The sequence below is a fragment of the Podarcis pityusensis genome (genome assembly GCF_964106645.2).
Source record: "Podarcis pityusensis genome assembly, chromosome: 9".
Classification (NCBI taxonomy): Eukaryota; Metazoa; Chordata; class Lepidosauria; order Squamata; family Lacertidae; genus Podarcis; species Podarcis pityusensis.
Genome location: NC_138034.1, coordinates 42,261,715 through 42,283,835, shown reverse-complemented (window position 1 = coordinate 42,283,835; position 22,121 = coordinate 42,261,715). Strand labels below are relative to the sequence as shown.

General features: G+C 41.5%; 1 protein-coding gene across 4 annotated transcripts in view; it reads right to left on the bottom strand.

Annotated features, from left to right (window-relative positions):
- Positions 1 to 22,121, bottom strand: part of MAML3 (mastermind like transcriptional coactivator 3) — a 266,582-nt gene that overhangs the window by 179,086 nt on the left and 65,375 nt on the right. The window lies entirely within an intron of this gene.

Here is a 22,121-nt window from a genome sequence, read left to right as displayed (position 1 = left end):
AAGTACATGTTAAAAGGCAAAGGAGAAAGACCAGTTAAAAAGAAGATGGTGACCTTCATGAAACCTCTAAGAAAACATGGTTAGGATGTAAACAGAGGTGCAATGCAAAGGGCTTTACTTCCAACTAAAGTTGCCACCTTTTTCTTTTTACATGTTAAAAATGAACAAGAGACATACATTCTCTGCCTTGGGCACTTGGCCACCAACACATACGCTTGTTTGCTGAAATTCAGTCGTTAGCTATTCTCCCCACCTGGGCATTTGAACCTGGGAGCCCATGCACCCAATTTGAAAATCATACCCCAGACTGCAATCCAGGTACCATGATTACAAGAGGTCCCAGGTTCAAAGCCCCAGACTAGTTCTGTCTAGGTGGAGAGAACTGGCCATACCATTTGTGGGGGGAAACAGCTCAATGGAAGAAGGCATGCTTTGCAACCAGAACGTTCCAGGTTCAGTCCCTGTCATCTCCAGGAAGAAGGATCAAAGGGCAAGAGATACAACTGATCTATCTCTACCAAGAGTCTAGGGAGCCATTTCTAGCCACAGCAGACAATAGTCTAGCCTAGATAGAAAAATAGCCTGGGCCGTCACATGGTAGCTTCTTATGGCTTATGCACAGGTGCAAAGACGTAGCTTATGGCCCGTGTGTATAATCACTGCCTTGATATTTTACAGGAGTTGGCAGTATATAAATACTTTTATAAATAAATAAAAATAAATCATGAGCTTTCTTTTCATCTCTCATCTAACCTGTATCAGTTCAACAGGAAAGTAAAAGCAAGCCTTTCCGTTTTCAGTTGTAGCTTCGTTTATCCATCATTTCCCCCCTAATTTCTTCCAATATTGCTAGGTGATTTCAAGACACTTAACCCAGTTCCACACACCCCAGCCCTCCACACACACACCCTCAAGACTTTGCTTACAGCAGGCAGAATGTGCATTTGCCTGGCAGAATGACATAAATATCCAACCAACCAGCAAATAAACACTGGCACACTCCTAGCTACAATTTCCCCATGCATGGCTTTTGAACAAACAAAGCAAGAGCTGGCCACAAGACAAAGGAAGAATTTGTTCTATTCAGTGAATTTTCTGCTCTGTAATATGGAAGCTGATAGGAAGCAACCGGCTTTTCACTTCAGCGTCTTGTTCTTCCCCCCGCCCGCATTATGATTATCATTATTGTTTTACTGGATCCTTGTCCAGCAAAATGTAATGCCTGCTCCCAGGTGCTTCTTTGCTGATGGTGATTAATGAGCGCAACCCCACAGCCAGCAAAAAATAAAAATAAAAACATTAAAAAGCAGTACACTCTTCTTAGCAGAAAACAGAAACAAAGCAAAACTTATTCAACTGGGCAAAGGCAGCTTGTAACATTGTCATCACAGGAGTTCTCAGGAGGTTCCAAGATCCACCAAAGCTACTGGACACCTGGCACCATATGCAGAGCAAACCTGGGTTTGCCAAGCATACGCTCAACAGGAAACTTTGGTCAGAGGTGCAAGTCTAGCTACAAAGCTCTCCCTGGGAGAAAAGCAGACATCAGACCAACTTCCCAGCACTGATGGAAGTGTGTAGCAAAACCACCCACAATTTTAGATTTCCCAGGGTGCCCTGATATAGCATTGTGGGAAATTCAATATGGCAGTGCCTCACAGATGCCCAATGCAAAGGGGGAAAGCAGAACCAGGGGAACGGGCAGGTGGGCAAATTGACTCTTAATCCAGCATACGCCCCAGCACCCATGGGCTCAGAAGATGCTGGATGCCAACACTGAACCTACAGCCTGGACTCCAGTGAGCCTACCTCATCTGCATGGCAAGTTTTCATTGCAGTCACTTGTTGCATTTGTACTTTAATATGCTACGTGCAAACTGGTCACTACTCAAAATTGGAAGCATCTCACTTAGCACTTCAATTCCCCACAAATATACTGGCTCAGTAATGTTGAGAGTTGTTCCCTTCAAATGCAACAATCAGACATGGAATTGCACACCCTAAAACTCCCAATTGGGGGTAGTTGTTCTATATTTGGGGTTATCCCGCGCTGTTCAGATTGGCTCCTGACAAGTGCAAGATGTCTATGACAAAAATGTCTCTCACCAAATGTAAACAAACTGTGAAAAAGACTATGAATTGAAAGTGCAGACAATAGATGTACCGTTCCCTGTTTATCAGGCTTGAAAATGAAGGCGGTCTGTGTGCCCTCCAAATACTTTGGAGATACATCCTGGGATAATGTCCAAGGTCTGATTTCTGCAGCCCTGCTTAAGAATGTTTCAAGAACTCCAATCAATACAACAAACAGTGTCAGAGTTATTTAGCTGGCATGTGAAACTTCTACATGAACACACCCTTTAATTAAAAAGTTTAAATAATGTTGAAAATCACAGACCTCATGTGTGCTCTTACATTCCCCTTAGGGCAAGGAAGATTTTTTTAAAAGGAAGCAAGGAAAATAGAGCACATTATTTTGTTGCTAGGTTATAGACCATCTCACATAAAACATCCAAATGATGCAGCAAGATAAAATCTGGCATGCAACAAACTTGCTCATCTTAACATCTATATCTTGGCTTCTTCAACAATAGGGATGATTGATATCTGCTTTTTACCGATAGTGTAACTAACTTCTTGTCATTTGTGCATGGGGTCTGAATATGACTGGGGGAAAGGAGATGTGAACCCATTGCCTCCTTTAACTCTTATCTCATGGGCCTGAACTGTCTCCAGCTGTCTCCTGCCTGCCAAGTGCGCTGAACACCCAAGGCATGGAGCAATTTGAAAGGGAGAGGAAGGTGATAGATTGCATTTCTTTGTACTTCTTCTCCACCTTAAAAAGGTCCATAATTGGGATAGGAGCACTATCAGTGTTTATTGTTCTTGAACCCTCAATGAACTGAAAAGGATTAACTGATAAGAACTGCAATGAGAATGGCACCCAGTCTCAGCCAAAAGGAGTCCCCCTTATTAGACCACACCCACCCAATATGGCCAGCATTTGAGCATCCCAATGTATGTACTCATTTAATAAGAGTCTACAGCCACAAGGTAGCCAACTAGGCCAAATGACAAACCAGCACTTTTGACTCCAACAATGTTATACTTTGTGCTCGTTCAACTGTATTGTGCATCAAAGTTCAACCAATGGTATATTAAAACAGGACCTATTTCAAAGCCCAACCCTCGCCTAACTTAAGAAATGTTAAGCTCCATCCTGGGAATTGATGCACATGTCTGTCATGATTTTTAACTAGGCTGTCATGACTTTTCAGTGTCAGAGCTGAAATTCCATAGAAAAGCTGTGGCAGAATCTTTCCATAGCTGTATTATGACTGCTGGCTGTATTGACCTATATAGCATCTGATAGGGATGCAGGAAGGGGAGAGGGTGCTGGGCCATTTGAACCAAAAATGTGGAATTATTTACAGCTTGTTTTCATTATTATGTTCCAAGACGGTGAAAAATGCATTAGAAATACATCACTTGCTGTTATTCTTTCCACCAAAATCAAACAAACGGCTTTCCTGCACTCATTGACCTCTATGAAGGGGGTAAGAATATTAACCTGTCATTATCAATATTTACATTTTAATATTTGTAATTGCAAGGATTCAACCCTTTGGTATGGCAGCACCTACTCTTTGGAACTCCCTGCCCATTTTTAGTAGGCAGGCACCTTAATGTTTTTGGCTCTTGCTCAATTTTCTTTCAAGCAAGCCTACCCAGACATGCAATTTGTAACATGCATTTTTATTGCATATACTTGTTTTAAAACTGCTGGCATTATTTATATTTTGATGCGAATGTGTTTTTCATTTTTGCTTTTTTAATGTATATTTTAGATTATTCTGTGTAAACCCCTTGGGGCTGTTGTCATCAATTAAGCAGTATATAAAATGTGTGTAATAAATTGTAATTAAAGTTCAAAATCTGTACATCTCATTACTCCAAAAAATCACTTCTGTCTTTGGCAGGGCTGCATTTTGGAATTGTCAGAAGATTCCAACAGGCATCACTACATCGATTTATCTTTTTAAAAACAGGAAGACTAAAATGCATGAGAAATTGATTTTTAAAATAAAATAAAAATTGATACACAAATCAGCATCCATGGTGGTAGAGTGGAAGTGAGCTTAAATCTCTTTCACCATTGTAAGTTGTTAATTTATATCCACCCAAATAATTTGTTTAATTTAATGCCATAACATCTGGAAAGGCTGCTCATCACTTTGGTCAAAATGAGCACCAGCTTTGCATGGCAGGAGTTCTCATGTTGAAACCACCAGTTCATCTCTAGGTAAAAAGATCTCTGGTTTCAAGGCTCAGAACAAATCTTTGGCTGAGATTTCAGTGGGCCACTTGCAGCTGCACCAGACCCTAATAGGCTGAGTGGAGCAATGGCCTTAGTCAGCTAGCTTCCCCCAACCTGGTGCCCTCCAAATGTTTTGGACCACCAGCTCCCATTATCCCTGACCACCGGTCACACTGGCTTGCCTGAGGCTGATAGGACTTGAATTCCAAAGCCTCTGGAGGGCATTGGGTAGTCTAAGCCAAATTATATGTACTACAGTAAAAATCCCAAGGCAAGATTAATTGTATGGTGGTACCCTGACTAAATGCTGATGTTGTGGCTTCTAAGTTTGTCCACAACTGTTCTCTGCCATCAACCTTTGAATATGAGGCCTCCAGTTAACGATGCATTTCCAAACCTAAAATTCTAGTTACTCCTGCCTGTTTGTTTGTTTCAAACCCTGCCCCCCCCCTCCACCAGAGCACTTGCAAATTGCTGGCAATCTCAGTTGACCACTTAATAAAAAAAACCTATTCTACAAATCAAAGCTTATTAAAATAGAAGGCTTTCTTTAGCACCGGCATCATTCTGAAAATCAGTGCCACATTATGAAAATCACAGGCTGTTGGATAGGCTTTAAGGAAGGTGCTTTTAACTGATCCTTTTTTGGGTGGGGGGAGGATTAGTAGACTGCTCCTGTGCCATATTATGAAATCACAGGCCTTTGACTAGGGTCTTGGTAGCCTCCTTAGCAATCTGGTCCTGGACAAAACAGCTTTGATCTCCATCGTGAGGTGGGGAAATACAACCGTGGATATTTTTGACTTTTCTGCAACTTTGGTGGGAACCATTTGAATGGAGCTAGCAAACCACCCGTGGTCTAAGGACCAGAACCTCTGGTTTAAGAAGTTTCCATGTAGGAGAGGTTTTTCATTTGCTTGTTGGTTAACTTCAGCACATCAGTGCATTTGGGTGTAGGTAAGAACAAGGACTGCCTTGTTTATTCAGTGTTAAGTATTAACAGGGCCCACACCATTTCATCCACAACAGGATTTTATCTTGCAAGAAGTGTGTACACGAGTGGTCTTATGCTAAGAAAGGCTCTGCATTTGAGAAAAGAAACTCACTGAAGTTTGGTTATCTTTAAAAAAACATGTGTTCCAGGTTGTTGTTTTTAAAAGGCCACATTTTGAAACAAAGTATTACTGTCTATGCACAGAAAATTCAGCCATTGCAAGATGTCTATGTAAAATATAGGTGAAAGTATTTTCTTTTACACAGATGACTACCAGATTTGTCATAAATAAAGGCTTTTTGATAAGCAAATGAAACCATCCTCTCTTTGAGATCCATTCTTTGGTGTGTATTTTTCCTTCAGTTTCTTATATAGCATAGAAATGTAAATTTTGTTATCTCTAGATATAGAGAGAGAAAGCTGCCGAAAGTTTATTAGAGTGCAGTGCCCGGATTTTAAGCAAACCATATCTTATACACACAGTAATGAGTTTTGTTTTAACTGCTTTTGGCAATTCAATTTCAGTGTCCAGTAAAGCAATTACCAGCTATTCCAACAGAATGAGAAAGCATAACATGACACAGTAAGCATCTTTGTCATTATGTTTTAGAAAGGCTTGCTCTTAAAACCAGGTGATTGAAAACAAGTGTGGCTGCATATTTGAGGATACAACTGAATATCCTGATTGCTACATATCTGAGGATAGGACTGAGGGCAGGAACAGCTATAATGTTTTGCATTTAAGAAGCTGCACTCATCTCACTCAGCAGTTTATAAATTTGCCCCAAACTGAAATCTCATGTGTGTTAACACCAAAACACTTCATTAATAAATCAGTTTAATTGCTTCAAAATGCAACAGACAAAAGGTGCCCCCAATTAATCAGTAACATATTTAAATAATACTTATTTAAAAATAAGTACTTACACTAACAAGTGAAAATCACAAGTGCTATATTAGCATTTCCTCTTGTGTGAGAGTGAAAGGGAAATGCCTCTTCTTAAATAAAGCCCATAAGGACGCATGCATGCATCATCTTAAAAATACAGAGAACCTGTTTCTCACTACAAAACAGTTGTTTTCAGCAATATGCTAATTTATGCAAATATATTTATTAACACACTGGTTGACTGATCAGGTAAAACTTGTATGAGTAATTGACTGTGATTTCTTTAATCATATGGCAGTCCCCTGTCTCTCTCTCTCCCCCCCCCCCCATTCAGGTAAGTTTTTAATGTGTGACATTGTTGTGTATTTTTGGTCTTTGTTGGAAGCCGCCCACATTGGCTGGGGAAACCCAGCCAGATGGGCGGGGTACAAATAATAAAATTATTATTATTATTATTATTATTATTATTATTATTATTATTAAAGCTACATTTTATGCAACTTTTCATAGTTGGGATTGTTGGATTTGAAACTTTTATGGGGGGGATGTTTTTAGCTCTCATGGTTGCAGAGAAGGGTTTGACAATACCTTGGCATTAGGTGTCAAAAGCTCAGAAAATGGGGGGAAAGAAAGAAAGGGGAAAAGCATCGGCTGCCATCACTGCTATAAAGAAGTCCATGCATTCTGCTGCCTTGCCATACAAGACGGTGGCAGAAAGAGTGTGCAGAGGGAGGAATGGCTGTATGTGGCACACGGAAAGAGCTGCAAAAACTTGAGGGCAATGTGCCCAGCTGCAAAGGACTCCATGGCACTGACCTGAGTCATCAGGTCACCTTAGTCACTGCAATTACTGTAGGTAGGATGCCACTTTAGCAAATGGGGAAAAAGGCCCTTCTTATGGTCACAACACCTAAACCTAAATAATACTGCTAGCTCAGTATTCCTGCTACTTGTTCTTGACAGCACTTGCAAGGCTTACAGTGCCCATACCAGAACAGCAAACATAAATCAGAAATATAGGAGAGCCGCACAGTATCTTAGCAGATAGTTACAGATACAGTGGTGTTTGGGCAAAGGGGTCGGACAGTAAAACTAAAACATGTACCAAAAGGAACTGTAAATTGAAAGAGGAAGAGCATCCATTATTAGATTAGTTATCCTAAACCATTTACAAACAGTGCATCTATCTATCACTTCAATTATGTTTGTAAACAAGACTGGACGCAAGATGCCCATAATTATGACTGAAATGTTTTGGGTTTTGGGTATTTATATTTTTTTAACATTAGCCAAGCAACTGTGTGCATTTAGCTTTGTGAAATGCAATAAGCAACCTGGCAATTTATTATTTCTGTAAATTGAAGACAGATTAATCAATCTAGCTACTTTCTTTTGTCACCGATTGCATTTTTAACCCAGAATCTCTGTTTATTTTGATAACACAAAATGATACAAGGCCCTGAATTAATTTCTGTCTGCTCACTTGTAATATCCAATCTTCTACAATAGTCAGGTTAAGAGAAGAAAAGCACAGCTAAATCTTAAAAAATGCATCTGACTCCTGATTGTTAGTTTATTTTTATATATTTATACACTGATTTTCTATTCACTTCCATTCATATTTATTTTCTATTTCTGTTCAAAGTGGTCAATCACTACATCAGAAAAGTATATGAATCCTTTATCAAATCAGTAAGAATCATAATTTTAAAATGTAGAAAACTAGCACAACAACACATTCGTAAGTAACACCAATATATTGGCTAAAAGATCCAGTTAGTCATCAGAAGTCAAAAGGCCAATTGAAACAGATGGGTCTTAAACACCTGCTAAATAGCAGAAGACCCTGGTGGCTACTCCCAGGAAGAGTGTACAAAAACACAGATATTGTTACAGAAGGTGCCCTTTCTCCTTTGCAAACAATAAAATAAAATAAAATGCTAGAATCATAATAGTTAGTATCGCAGGAAAGGCAACAGTCCTGAACCAGATGTACTTAGAAACAAATCTTAAAATCAATGCCTTACCTCTGAGTAAACATCGCTAAGGCCAGGTTGCAAACAGACTCTTGCCTGAAGACAGTGTCAACACTTTTAAATATTCTGACACAGTGTATGAAACTGCAGTGATCACTCTGCTTCCTGTGCCCTTCAGTACCAGTTCCCCTAATCTACACCGTCCCATCCCACACAGATTTTAATACACTCGGCATTTCTCAAAACAGGGGTAGGTAACCAATTACTATCCAGTTGTTGCTGGACTACAATTCCCATCGTCCCTAACAAATAGCATGCTGGCTGGGCTGATGGGAGTTGTAGTTCAATTGGCATCAGAAGGATAAGTTCCACACCCTTGCTTTACACCCTTATGTGCATATCTGCCAACTGCATATGATGAAGTAGGTGATAGTCTACAGAAACCAATGCCGCAAGACACAACAACACCATTCCCCCTGGTACTTGTAGACTTCTGATTTCGCCCCACTGCATTTGGGCTAAAGGAGCTGCACGGTGAGAGGCACATTGGCTTCTGCTAAGCTCAATTTTTTTGGTGCATTTAAAGCTGTTAACATCATATTTGCATTAGGAACGTGAAAGCCCTTTAGAACTTGAATGGAGAACCTCAGGCCTGGAGCCGGAATGCAGCCCTCCAGGCCACGCTGTCTGGTCCTTTGGATGCTTTTCAGATCATAGAATTGTAGAGTTGAAAGGTACCCGGAGGATCTAGCCCAGGGCCAGATTTGATGAAGTGAACATACGTGAGGGCCAACCAAAGCTGTTGAGCTTTTTTAAGGATTTTACCCCAGGACATATACTGCCGGATTAAATCTTAAATCGACCGGCAGGCCTGATTAGGCCCCAAGAATGCACTTCAGACATGCCTGATCTACTCCAACCCCCTGCAGGAATATGCAGCTTTTCCTATGTGGGGATTGAACCTGCAACCTGGACGTTATCAGCGCCACACTCTAACTAACTGAGCTATCCAGGCTCTCTTCCCTTTCCCTGGCTCTGCTCCACACCCTTCTCAAGTGGAAAATGTCCTTGAACAATGAAACTGTTGTTTGCTTGCCTGGATGGAGGATGGAGAGGCTTTGAGCCCTCTGACTTTTGAAGAGTCACGTCCACTACTCCACTCACTTTTGCCTCTGGCCCTGCCCAACCTTTGCAACCACTGGAAGGTTGTGCAGAAGTGTATGGAGCCCTCTGATTGAAAAAGTTTCCCTGTACCTGTTTTGGAAGAAGCTAGAGAGACAACAATGCTGGGCGAGGCAATTAAGTTAACTAGATGGGGATTTTTTTTTGTAAATTCATAATTATTACGTTAACATCCATACGGTGTAGCAAAATTTGTCGAGTATCTTGAATAATTTTTTGGGAGGTGCGTGTGTGAAAATATTAATAAAATAGTTACAGGATAGAATTTTAGCATTGTACCCACAGTTTCCATCCCAGCAAAATTATGATACTGCAGATAATATCTTTTAATAAAATGGCCTCTGCAAAAGACAGGCCATGACTGGGGAATGCAAGGAAAATGTTTTCATTAAAATGATAATGGAACTGTGAAGTTTAGCACCACACATTTTCCCACAGAAGTAGAAAGGCAAAAGCCTTGGTGTAGCTCCTTTCACAACCTCTAAGAAACAGGGCAATTATCGGAAAATGAACTGAACTGAACTTAGAAGCACAAAACAAAGCCCAATTGTGCAAAGGGATGAGACCTGCTACTTTTCTTTGTACCAATGTAATGATATGACAATTTGGTGCTCTTGGTACCACAAGCTTTATACACTACTGTGGTCTGCTTTGAACTCTAGGAAAACAACAAAGCCCTAAAACTTAGGCTCCATCTGCACTATAGATTTAAAGCAGTATCATGTCACTTTAAACAGTCATGGCTTCTGCCAAAGAATCCTGGGAACTGTAGTTTCTTAAGGGTGCTGAGAGTTCCTGGGAGACCCCATCCCCCTTACAGAGATACAATTCCCAGAGTGGTTTAACAACCAATCCCTCATCACAAGGAATTGTAGCTCTTTGAGGAGAATAAGGGGGTAAATGATATTTGAGAGAGGAGGAAGGGAAAATGCTCTTGTCGTTTTCCCACAGGTTTCCCTTCTAGTGAGTATACTTGTGTTTAGAGCAGGTGTTGTGAGCCTTTGGCCTGCCAGGTGTTGCTGAACTACAGCTTCCATCATCCACAGCCATTGGCCATTCTTGCTGAGACTGATGGGAGTTGCAGTTCGGAAACTTCCAGAGGGCCAAAAGTGTCCCCACATCTAGTTCAGGCAGGGCCGGATTTAGGTTTGATGAGGCCCTAAACTACTCACGGTAATGGGGCCCTTTATATGTCCAGCTGTCCTTTGTCAACAACAAATTATCACTGTTTTTTGTGTTGAATATATGCTATATGGTAATTTATGGACCTAATAGGTATCTAAAGCCATTTGCCACTGTTGCTGTATGTAGGTTTTATTTTGTTTTTTATCTTATATTTTGGAAATGTACATCCACTTGTTTTCTTCCTTTAAATTTTTTTGGGGCCCCCAAGAGAGTGGGGCCCTAAGCTATAGCTTGTACGTAAATCCAGCACTAAGTTTAGGGGAAATGTAATGTGGCAGGCAGCCGGGGGGGGGGCAGATGTCAGGTGCTAGACCCTGGCTTCAGGTTTTGGGAGACCTTTGGGCAAGATGCTTTAGGTGCCCCCACCCACAGTGGGTCCTCCTAATCCCACCTGGTATCACCACCCATTCATTTACTCTCTCCACTAGGGCCCCCTTTCACACCATTGCCCCCAAGGACAGAACACAAGACAAGGCTCCTTCTCCTTACTGCTGTTCCTGAATGTCTGCTCAGAGAGGGCAGATGAACAAGCAGCAACAGGAAGGACAAGATGCCTCCTTACTTCCTCAGCAGCATCAACAAGGGCTATAGAAGTCAGTGACTTGTGTGATGCTACTTCTTCCTATCAGTATTCATAGCAAGGTCACAACTCAGACACTGGGAATCCCTGAGCCTTGTCCATTTATAGGCCTATTAACACCACCAATAAGACATTCAGAATTGTCGGTTTCAACCCCCTGCCGATATCTAAGCTTGCCTAGGGCTGCATGCAGATAGGCAGAATTGGAAAGTCTTCCATTTATTTTACTTACAGTTTTATGAATGCACACTAACTAAAAAATCTTGCAGCTGACTGATTTTGCAATATGCAAGTGTTGTGACAAGCGTACCACACCCAGCCAAGCCAGCCACGCAAGAAAGCTGGGATTAAGATAATTTGTGCCATACGGGTTGTGCTGCCCACTCTCTGGCACAATTCAACAGTTTACTGGGAGAGCCACAGTTGAAGTTGGAAGGTATGAACCACTCAAAATACTGTCTCTACTTGGGGGGGGGGGGGGGCGATTCGCAATCATTATTCCGGATGTACTTGACATGATTGCATCTGTATTTGTCTTTATGGGACATTTCAGGTTTTCTTCCTAAATCTGGTCTCTAATTTTAAAACACCCATCTTGACTACAACTTCCATCATCCCTGACCAATTTGTGACTGGGGCTGATGGAAGTTGCAGTCCAAAACATCTATAGGGCACCAGGTTGCGGGGAGCAGATACACTAGCTACAAACAAACCCTCACAGAGTAATGTATAAAACATTGTTAAAAAATTACTACATATAGAATCTTAATAGTGCCGTCCACTACAATCTGGGTAGCAGTGTTCTTTAGGGAGACTGGAATATTTAGGATCTGCTCCACCTAGTGAGATTCAGGCGATGCCAGGCTATGTTTTTCAGACAATTCTCTCACAGCTTAGCAAAATCTCAGCTGGCACTGTCACTGGATATAATTTGATAAGGATCCTTTGTCTCTGCCTGCAGTCTCCGGGTATATAGCACACTTTGCTGTGATAATTGGTTTGGCTGTCCATTCCACCCATCAGGTGATAGAAAACTATCAATCAGGCTAAATGCAATGTGAGAGAAGTCTCTTTAGCCAATTAGCTGGTAATGAGAACATTAGCCACAATATCTTCAGCAGAGGGCACCTTAGCAATTGTTCTATCTAGGTGATTAATAGTGATCATATGATACTACAGGAATTTTATGCTGTTATATTAAAAAAAAATCCAAAAAGAATTATCCACTTCACACTCTTAAATATTTTAAAAGCCACTGATGATCTTATGTTCGTCCCTGCTTATTTCTGTGTCTTGGAGATTAGTACTCTTTGCACCAAAACAGCATTCCAATTATATTAGAATTTTCCTAGATGAGAGGAGTTACATAATATCAACTCATGTCCCATAATTTTTAGGAATTATGTGATTTTTCTAAGAAAAGCAATGGTAGTAGAGGCCAAATCAGTAACACAAAAACAGAGGCAACATTGCTATTTGAATGCAACCACACAGAGGTAGCTTCATGTGCCAAGCTATTTATGTAAAGTGGCTCCGAGCATAATTTTTCACCCAGCAAATAATGCAGTGCTTGGAATGAAATAGTTTGGTTTACCAAAGTTCACTGAATTAGTACAACAATCTCTGAATTACACCTGAAAGTAAGTCCCCATAGTTGCCGAGTGAGCTGAATGTGCATTAAGTTCATTTTGGGGTTGCGTTGTTGTTGTTGTTTTTACTCTTTGGACACTTCAGGCCTTTAGGCTTAAATATCATAATTGTTGGGGAAATCGTAGACTCACAGAACTGTAGAGCTGAAAGGGACCCAAAAGGCCATATATTCCCATACCCTGCATTACAGGAATGTCAGCTTCAGCTGCCTAAAGCCTGCAGGGTCCAGGCAGCTGGCATGAACAGCACTGGGCAATTCATATTCCACCATGCGTGTGTGCTTTGATATTTTCTTATTCTTAAGTACCAGTATATTCTGTACTTGCAATGTTCTGAATGCTGAAAACAAAATTCTGAGGATCATTTGGGTGAACTGGAATTAACTGTGAACTTCAACGTGAACCAAACTAGTTCTGCAAATGAATGAATGCGAAGTGGAATTAGTTTATTTTTGGAAATGTTGAACTTGAACTAAATGAGCTTTCTGAGCTGTAAGATTATCCCAAGAGAAAACAAAAAAATGAGTGCATAAGTGTGTCAATGTGAGGAAAAATCAACAGAAACATGAAAGGAATCATTTCCCCACAATGAAACACTTTTCACTTGAATCTGCCTCCATGCCAGCCAGCCAGCCTTATACGTATTTAACAACTCACCTGGTAACTATTGGTGACCAGGAATTCTGTGCAGGTTAGTGAACAGGCTGGTAGAAGAGAGACAGATTGCTCCTCTCTCCTCTACCAGCCTCCTTGACTTCTATCTAGTTCACAAGGAAGTTAAGTCTCTTCTTCCGCAACCATCACAGAAACACAGTGGGCTTGTGTTGTGGAAACAGATTGCTCCATCCTTTTCCACCAGCCCACTTCTTAGATAGCAATTTATTTATTTATTTATTTATTACTAAGCTCTTAACAGGCCTGCATTTTCAGGCTCTTAACAGGCCGGCAAAGGAGGTGGCAAGTATGGGAATGAAGGCCAGTGGACTTTTGTGTGTGTTGGAGCTGGGGCTTTTCACAGCAGAAAATGCCTCTTGCCTTGGAAGCAGGCACCACTGATTTAGTCCGAGGTAATTTCTGCTGTATTCATGGGGACTCATACCTGAGTAAATATGCTTTGAATTGGGTTGTGAAGTGCCTTGCTTCTACCCAAAGTCAATGTCATATTCCTGAGTGCAATTTTAGCCTCTGAAAACTGAACCCTAAATGCTATGAAGCGTGACAGCTTGGAGCTTCTTCCTGTCCTGTGCTTGGTTACATTTTGCCTCCCACAACAGGTCTGTGTGGGTGTTATGTGCATGCGTATAAGCAACATGCAGGATTTAGCAGTACAGATCACAGAAGCACACTTTCGGAACAGGAAATGCAAAGTAGATAATTGCCAGAGTGATTGATACAAAGATACATATTTTACTGCCTCAACTTTACCATTTTTGTACTTTTAGGGTAAAATGTATCGCACGCACACACACAAAATTTCAGGTGCCATCAGGAGCTTTCAATTGATGATTGGAATGTGTCAGGGATTCTGCTGGCATACCTGCCACCCTACTACCCATCCGTCTCCCTGCCTGACCTGGTCTCAGGTGTGGTGTTAGTGAATGCTTAGGCAATAAAGCAACAGGCCCTGCCAGCAATTCATTTTTCTGTGTGGCAAAGATCTTCTCTGGCTGCAAGAGCGAAGCTCTCAACAGCTCTCAACTGCAAGCATGTGGAGAGGGGTGAGGGTCAGGTAACCACTTCAAGTGCAATCTGGCCATCTCTGCCTATAGGGAATGCGAAGACGGGGGAGTTTCTTTCCTTCTTGGGATTCCAGACAGACAGAGGGAGGCCAGCTATAATATGCACTGATGCACTCTGTATGTCCCCACTCACCACTAATTACAGAGGTGTAATTAGTAATAATATAAAAAAAATCCTTCCAGTAGCACCTTTAAGACCAACTAAGTTAGTTCTTGGTATGAGCTTTCGTGTGCAAGCACACTTCTTCAGATACACACGAGAAGTCACATCTGAAGAAGTGTGCTTGCACACGAAAGCTCATACCAAGAACTAACTTAGTTGGTCTTAAAGGTGCTACTGGAAGGATTTTTTTTATTTTGACTATGGCAGACCAACACGGCTACCTATCTGTAACTAGTAATAATATAGTAACTCCAAGTGTTCATGACAAAACTGATTCTGCCATGGGTCAGCATGCCCTGTCTACTGCTGAATGGACCTTAGAGAGGAAAGGCAGAGAACTGTGGGGGGCTCAGCTTTCTTCACCTGCAAGTCCCTTCTGCAGTAAACAAATCGGACCATCCCGTCGTATACTGTGACCAGATGAATAAAGAAACATGGCTCCCACAATTACGGAGTTGCACAAGGCCTCATCTGAACCAGGAATGTCTCTTAGGAGATATCCAAGCTTCCTGAATCATCTTGTGGTCCCTGAAATAGGGAGCTTTACCTGAAATTCAGATGAGCACCATTTTAGCCCTAGTTTGGAATTCCTATCATTTCCCTGTAACACCTTAAGATACCTTAATTGAATTACATACGGTCCAATTTTCTTAATACAGAGACAGGCTCTGAGTGATCTGTGCTAGAGGAGAGAGGTGAGGCAAAAGAGATTAGTGAGTGGAGTGATGATTGGAAGTGGCAGGGTAATCAATAGGCCCCGGTTCAGAGGGTGAACTGACAAAATTCAGCTGCACTCTGAATGCTATACATTCACTGGCATAAACTCTCCAAGTGAGATTGGGATGTAGGAGGAATGCTACCAAGTCAGATGATTAAAACCCATTTTTCTTCTCTAACTGTCCTTTAAAAATATTATTCCATTTCTCCACCCCACCTCTTATTCAGCCCCTCTTATATTTGAAACATGCAATGAATTTCAGATGAAATGTATTAAAAAGCGCTTAGATGCCATGGTGATAGGCACATTATAAATACCATAGAATAGAGGAGATGAGATAGACAGATTTAAGCACACAGTGAATTCCACATGAAAGATATTAAAATAAAGCTAAAAGGTAAAAAAATAAATCCATTTATAGGAATATTTTGCAATATACTCAGCCATTCAGTTAAAGGCATTGGTTCCAGAGAGATCAGTGCAAGCTCCTGCCAGTGGCTTCAACTTAACATCTCTGGACAGCTTCTGCAGTCACTCCCCATACAACATTTCTAGTGCATTTGCTGGAGTCTAGCAAAGAAAAGCAGTGGCTCAAAGATCCGAATGTTAACGGGGAAGTTTCATATTATTTAATGCAAAGGGGAAAGCTCTTCCAAAGCAAACAGGAAATTTTCTCTCTCTCTCATATCTCTCACCCACTGATATTAATATAAGAGGCAGACATGCCACTATCGTCATGGTAGCAAATGTGGAGAGTGACATCAGGTTGGGAAAGTTTCATCGGGGGCAGGGGGCAGAAATGGGTGGGTATGACATATACTGGTAGACATATACTAGATTTAAATATACAATTGATTCCTCTAGTAATAATTGGTGGAAAGGAGCTAGTCGAGGACCTGCATAGTACTAAGTATTTGACATACAGCTCAGAAATCCTTTGTTTAGTTATGTGCTCACTGGAAAGGTTCAGCAAGTCAGTTTCTTTCTCTCTGCTTGGGCCTTGTTCCTCATTTGTAACAATGAGACCCACCAAACTGCAGGAGCTAAGTATATGGCACTGACTCTCTGGCAAGTGTGTTTAGGACTGCAGGTGAGCAAAACAATCCTAGCAAGAGGGTGCAGAAGGGGAAGAGTACATCACTTATGTTGTGACATGTGGTCTGTTGCTTGGCTTGCTTTCTTGCAATATATGCACTGTACTTGGTGGTGTCCTGCTTTTTGACTGTGACACAGCTGTAATCTGGGTTGTATTGGGTCAGTGATGGCGTGGCATCATGGGTGCATAGTATTGCTTGGTGGCAGGTGGCTTGCAAACACATGCAACAGGGGAACACATCAGATTGGTAGTGTTTTCTGTGGTCTCCTGTGCGCTCTAGATGCACCAGGATCTACCACTTGGACTGCCAGGTTCCACTGGCACAAACAGCTTGCCTTGGGGGGATGGGCAGACCCTGCTTTTTTGGAAGCATAAGATGGCCAACAGGTGTAGTGCTGCAACAATATTACTAAAAATGTTACAGATCTCTACTCAGTTCTTTTATTTTTACAACAGGAGAAAACACAATGGTGGCATTGTGCTGCGCTAAGCACATTTTTTTGTTTACCAACAGAAGACCCGTTTGCTTGAAAAGGATAGTGTTGTGTCCCTGGCACAGCAGCAGCTGTGAAACATCTAAACATAACTACATGAAAGAGTCTATGTTGTCCAAACTGCAGATTGAATCTGTTGAGGTCCAGAGAAACACTTATTAAGTGATCATGTATGACCTTTCATGAAGTCATCATGTCATGTTGACCAGCTGCTCAAATTTCAGAGTTCAGTGCTGAAGTCCACCCCTCCTTTTGTTTTTGTAATACAGTGGTACCTTGGGATGCGAACGGGATCCGTTCTGGAGCCCCGTTCGCATCCTGAATAGAATGTAAGTCGCAACTGCGTGTCTACACATGAGCGGGTCGCGTTTCGCCGCTTCCGCGCATGTGCATGACATCATTTTGACCACCTGCGCATGCCCGAGCGGCAAAACCCGGAAGTAAGGCACTCCGTTACTTCCGGGTTGCCACGGAGCACAACCCAAAAATACTTACCCTGAAGTATATTTATCCCAAGGTATGACTGTACTAGAAAGTTGTGTGGTTGTTGTTTTTCTCCCACAGTAGCACAAATGAACACTGTGGCAAGTGAGTGAGGAAACGCAGGTGAAGACTTGACACACTGCTCTCCTGACTCTCTCTTTTTTCCTGTTTCTTATGTGCAAGTAGGTTGTTGCTGCTGGACTGACCTAAACAGAAATAGATTCAAAACAGTATCACTATATGGATTTTAAATCAAAGGATTGTGCCATGTAGTACATTTTTTCATATATGAAATCAACACTGCACACCCATGTGCGGTGCATGATATATCTTGCTTGAGCTCTTAAATGTTATAGCTATTATTAACTATAGTGTAGCCATGTTATCTTTATATATTTGAGTGCAAAGCTGAAGAAGTTGCAGACTGAGCTTGGGAGACCTGATTATCTTTTGTTTTCTAAATGTGAGCTGTTTAGTTTCTAAATCCTGTCTGTATGTATTGGTGTGTGACTATTGTTTGTAATTACATTTAATATGGAGAAGAGAAAGTGGAAATATTACAATTCTTTTACTAGAAGGGGCATGGATCTAGTGTGAATTCCAGAAGTATGAACTCAAGGGATAACATTTAACTTATGGTGATTCCACAAAACTATACCAATCACATAAGGTGGTATTTTAAGATTTCAGAGTTTTATATACTATTTTGTGTGACATATACATAAGGCCTCTGGATAGAAATTCAACTTTTGCAGCTAAGACATCAAGGGGAACATCTGATTGTAAGAAGTGGACAGAACTGTCCGCTTTGTTTTCTGGTGTGGAGACTGTCAAGGGAGCATGACAAGGTGCTATGTTTTGGAAGGTAAGATTTATTTTTGTTAATAGAAAGGGTGAAGTTTAAAGGCCTTCGTTGCCTTATTTTATCTCTGTTTCTATTTATTAATCTCTACGTGGTGTTAAAAAGAACTTTTATAGGAGTATGAAGCTTGGAACACCTGCCAAAGAGTTCTAATATAGCCCACACATGAGCAGCTTTTTACTGTATGTTAGTGCCACACTTTATAAAGCAGCATTTGATTTTTACATTACACACTGTAATGAAAAGTTTACCAAACCTTATTTTTAACTACCTCATAACCCCGGCTGTTTCTAGACATGTTGCAGTAAGATAGCTAATTCTTACGCCCTGAAAAAAAGAAAATTCCGTACATATTTTTGTAATTCATGAATTGTGGTGCTGACATTTACCCTTCACAATGAAAGGTGTGTGGGGAGGGGATATGGATAATCAAGAACATACACATGCACTAAATATATATGCTGGGGGTGGGTAGTTGCTTGGAAATGCAGGGAACACATCAAGTGCTTATCTCAAGTGCTTATCTGGTCAAGAAGGGTCCCTAAACCCAGCTTATAACAATGGCAAAGCAAAGAAACAATATGACAGTCTTAATCAGAACATTGAATTTAGAGCACATGGGAGAAGTAATGTACTCCTCTCTCTATTCTGTACATGTAAAGCAGCAGTATATCCACCCCTCTTCACATAGGAAAATGCTGTCTATTTCCAAAGAATCAATGGCTATTAGGAGTTCCCGCACCCATCTTCTCTCTCCTGCCTAACCAACCTCCCTCAAAAAGGATGGGGGGGGGGGGAGAGAACAGACAGCTCCTCTTTCTTCAGCTTTTAACAGCTTTGGGAGGTCAGGATGCTATTGGTTCAGCTTTGTGTGTGATATGGAGCTGTTCACTTAGCAACAGCAAGCAGAAGAAGCAGACAGCCACACCACCTGGTTCAGTGAGCGTCTGAGTGGTTTAAAAGATTTGCTCTTCTACCGCACAGAAACAACTCGGCTCCGAGAAGCATTCAGCATCTCCTGGGGCATCACGGAGGGATGTGGTGTCCAGCACCTTGAGTTAACATGTCCAGAGAAAGGAGCCTTGACACAGCACAATTCACTGTTAATAACAGGAGGCCTTAAAGCTGACGGAAAGAAACTTGGTAGAGCACATTTTAACATAGGATGCAAAAGCACAATCTCTTGGCCCAAAAAGAGAAAATCAAGAGGAACAGATGTATTAAGAGAAAAAGATGTGGACAAAATTATTACTAACGGTTTTCATAAACCACTAGCAGTTTGTTTCAATGTTCCTTGTCCAAAGCAGCTTTTCTCCAGGAAACTACATGGAAAGTTCATCAGACTTCAAATTCTACATTCCAAGCCATATCTGTTATCACATTATATTTTAGTCCCTTGTTTTCTGGATTGTTTTGTTTTATCAGAGAAAGGCGAACTCTGAAATGCACTAGGAAAAATAACCCGATCACAAAGAGATTCCCTCATCTAAATCTAACTTTCAAAATGACACCACCATCCTCATCTACACATCAGTTCTCATAAACGAATAATCTCTTTACCTAACAGTTAACCCCACACAGTCCAATACTTGGGGTGATTTAGAATCTGTTTGCACCTGCTGTTCTTCAACATGCTGCAGCTCATCATGATCCTCTCCCCTGTGAAAAAAGGGCACTAACCTTTCCACAATATTCCTTCAGATGTCTATACAGGTGTAGCAGAAATGTACACCCTCATCCTTTATGGTAAATCTATTTTTTTTAAAAAAGTGACAGGAGGCGGCATTTTAGGAAAAGAGATTATATATGGACAGCAAAACAAAACAACAAAGAAGTTGAACAAGGACACAGTGGTAGTCTGGTCCAGAGCTACCCACAGCCAGATCTACACTAGTCTTTGTCAGCGACTGCCAGAAGCCACCTTATCATGAGCAGTCCCAGTGACTGGCTCCCTAAGGGATGCCTTTTATAAACCATGTTAACATGGATACTTGAAGGGTCCCTTCTAGTATCCAGCTCCTAACCTGCCAAGGGCTTTAAATTAGGGACAGTGACACTCCAGATGTTGTTAGAGGAAGGGTAGTAGCTCATCAGCAGAGAACCTGCTTTTTATGCAGAAGGGTCCCGGTTCAAACCCCAGCACCTCCAGGTATGGCTGAAAGAGGGCCCCGCCTGAAATTATTGAGAGTCGCTGCAAGTCAACGTAGATAAAATTGTGCTAAATGGACCAACGGTCTGACTCAGTATAAGGAAGCTTTCTATCACCCTATGCTAGATTCCCATCAGCCTCAACCAGCATGGTCAATGGGCAGGGATGATGGGACGTGATCCAGGAACATCTGAAGGACCACAAGTTCCCCATCCTTGCCTTAAAGGCTAAACAAACCAGTAGCCCAGACTATTTCTGGTTCAAGCTTATACAGTGGTACCTCGGGTTACATACACTTCAGGTTACAGATTCCGCTAACCCAGAAATAGTGCTTCAGGTTAAGAACTTTGCTTCAGGATGAGAACAGAAATTGTGCTCCGGCGGTGCGGCAGCAGCAGGAGGCCCCATTAGCTGAAGTGGTGCTTCAGGTTAAGAACAGACCTTCAGAACGAATTAAGTACTTAACCCGAGGTACCACTGTACTATACATGTAAGCAATTGCTCATGTAAGCAATAGTCCTCTTTATTAACTCTGATTTGACCACAATTAAATATATTGATGATATCATGCTACAGATGTTTCTACCATTTTCAGTATGTTTGCTAAACCAAGAAGACTCTGCTTGGCTATTAGTAACCTGGAAGTCCTCCTACACCCACTCCAAGTAAGAATCCACCAACGGTGTGTTATTTTATCCTTTTAACCCTCCTTGAGAAAGTATTTTGTTAGATTTTCCTCACATTCAAAAATACAATAGACATACTATGAAGGAGAGGAAACAGTACTTCCTCAGATAAATCATATGCAATTATATATTCAGTAGGAAAAGTAAACCCTGTAATTTTCTAAAGACAGAGAGATGTGGTGCATGCTGAAACTCTTTTATTGAGGCTCAGCAATGCCTTCCACAATAGGCACAGTGTTTGAATTATAAGAAAGCTGTAAAGACTTCCTCCAAGGGTTAACCCGCTTAGGAGGCCACACTTACATGGAGCCAAAGCCATGTGGTCTGTAGTATGTGGGAGCTCAAGAAGTAAGTGTGTGGTTTGTGGTAGCTCAGAAAATGTGGACACAAGTATGCAATAACCACTTGGCCTGAACAAGAGGTCTCCACCTGCACCCATTCTTGCTTTCCAGAGAGGACCTTGCCCCACCTCTCACTAGACAGGATCCAAGGAGTGTGAGACAACAGCATCTTATAGCAAATACCATAAAGGACAATGTGTGTGATGCATGTATGACAAGCATCTGCCTGGTCCCTGGCTCAATCCCTGGCATCTCCAGGTAAGGCTGGAGATGTAGAAATACTTCTGCCAAAACCTTGGAGAACCACTGCCAGTCAGTGTAAACAACGCTGAGCTAGATGGGCCAATGGTCTGATTTGGAATGAAGCAGCTCTCTATGTTCCTATGAACACTGTGGCCAGCTGGCTAGTTTTAGCATCATCTAGACTAGTTGGAGTCTTGCCTTCATTTAGAAGCCTGCAGTCATTGCTACCCAACATGTAAACGTTAAATTTGGATAAGCAGTTCCAGCCCATCTCTCTGCAAAAGAAGAGCTGGCAAGTGAAGATAAAGTAATGACTCAGGAAAATTGAGAGTTCTCTTCTTCTTTTATCTTTAAGTCAAGGGAAGACAACATTG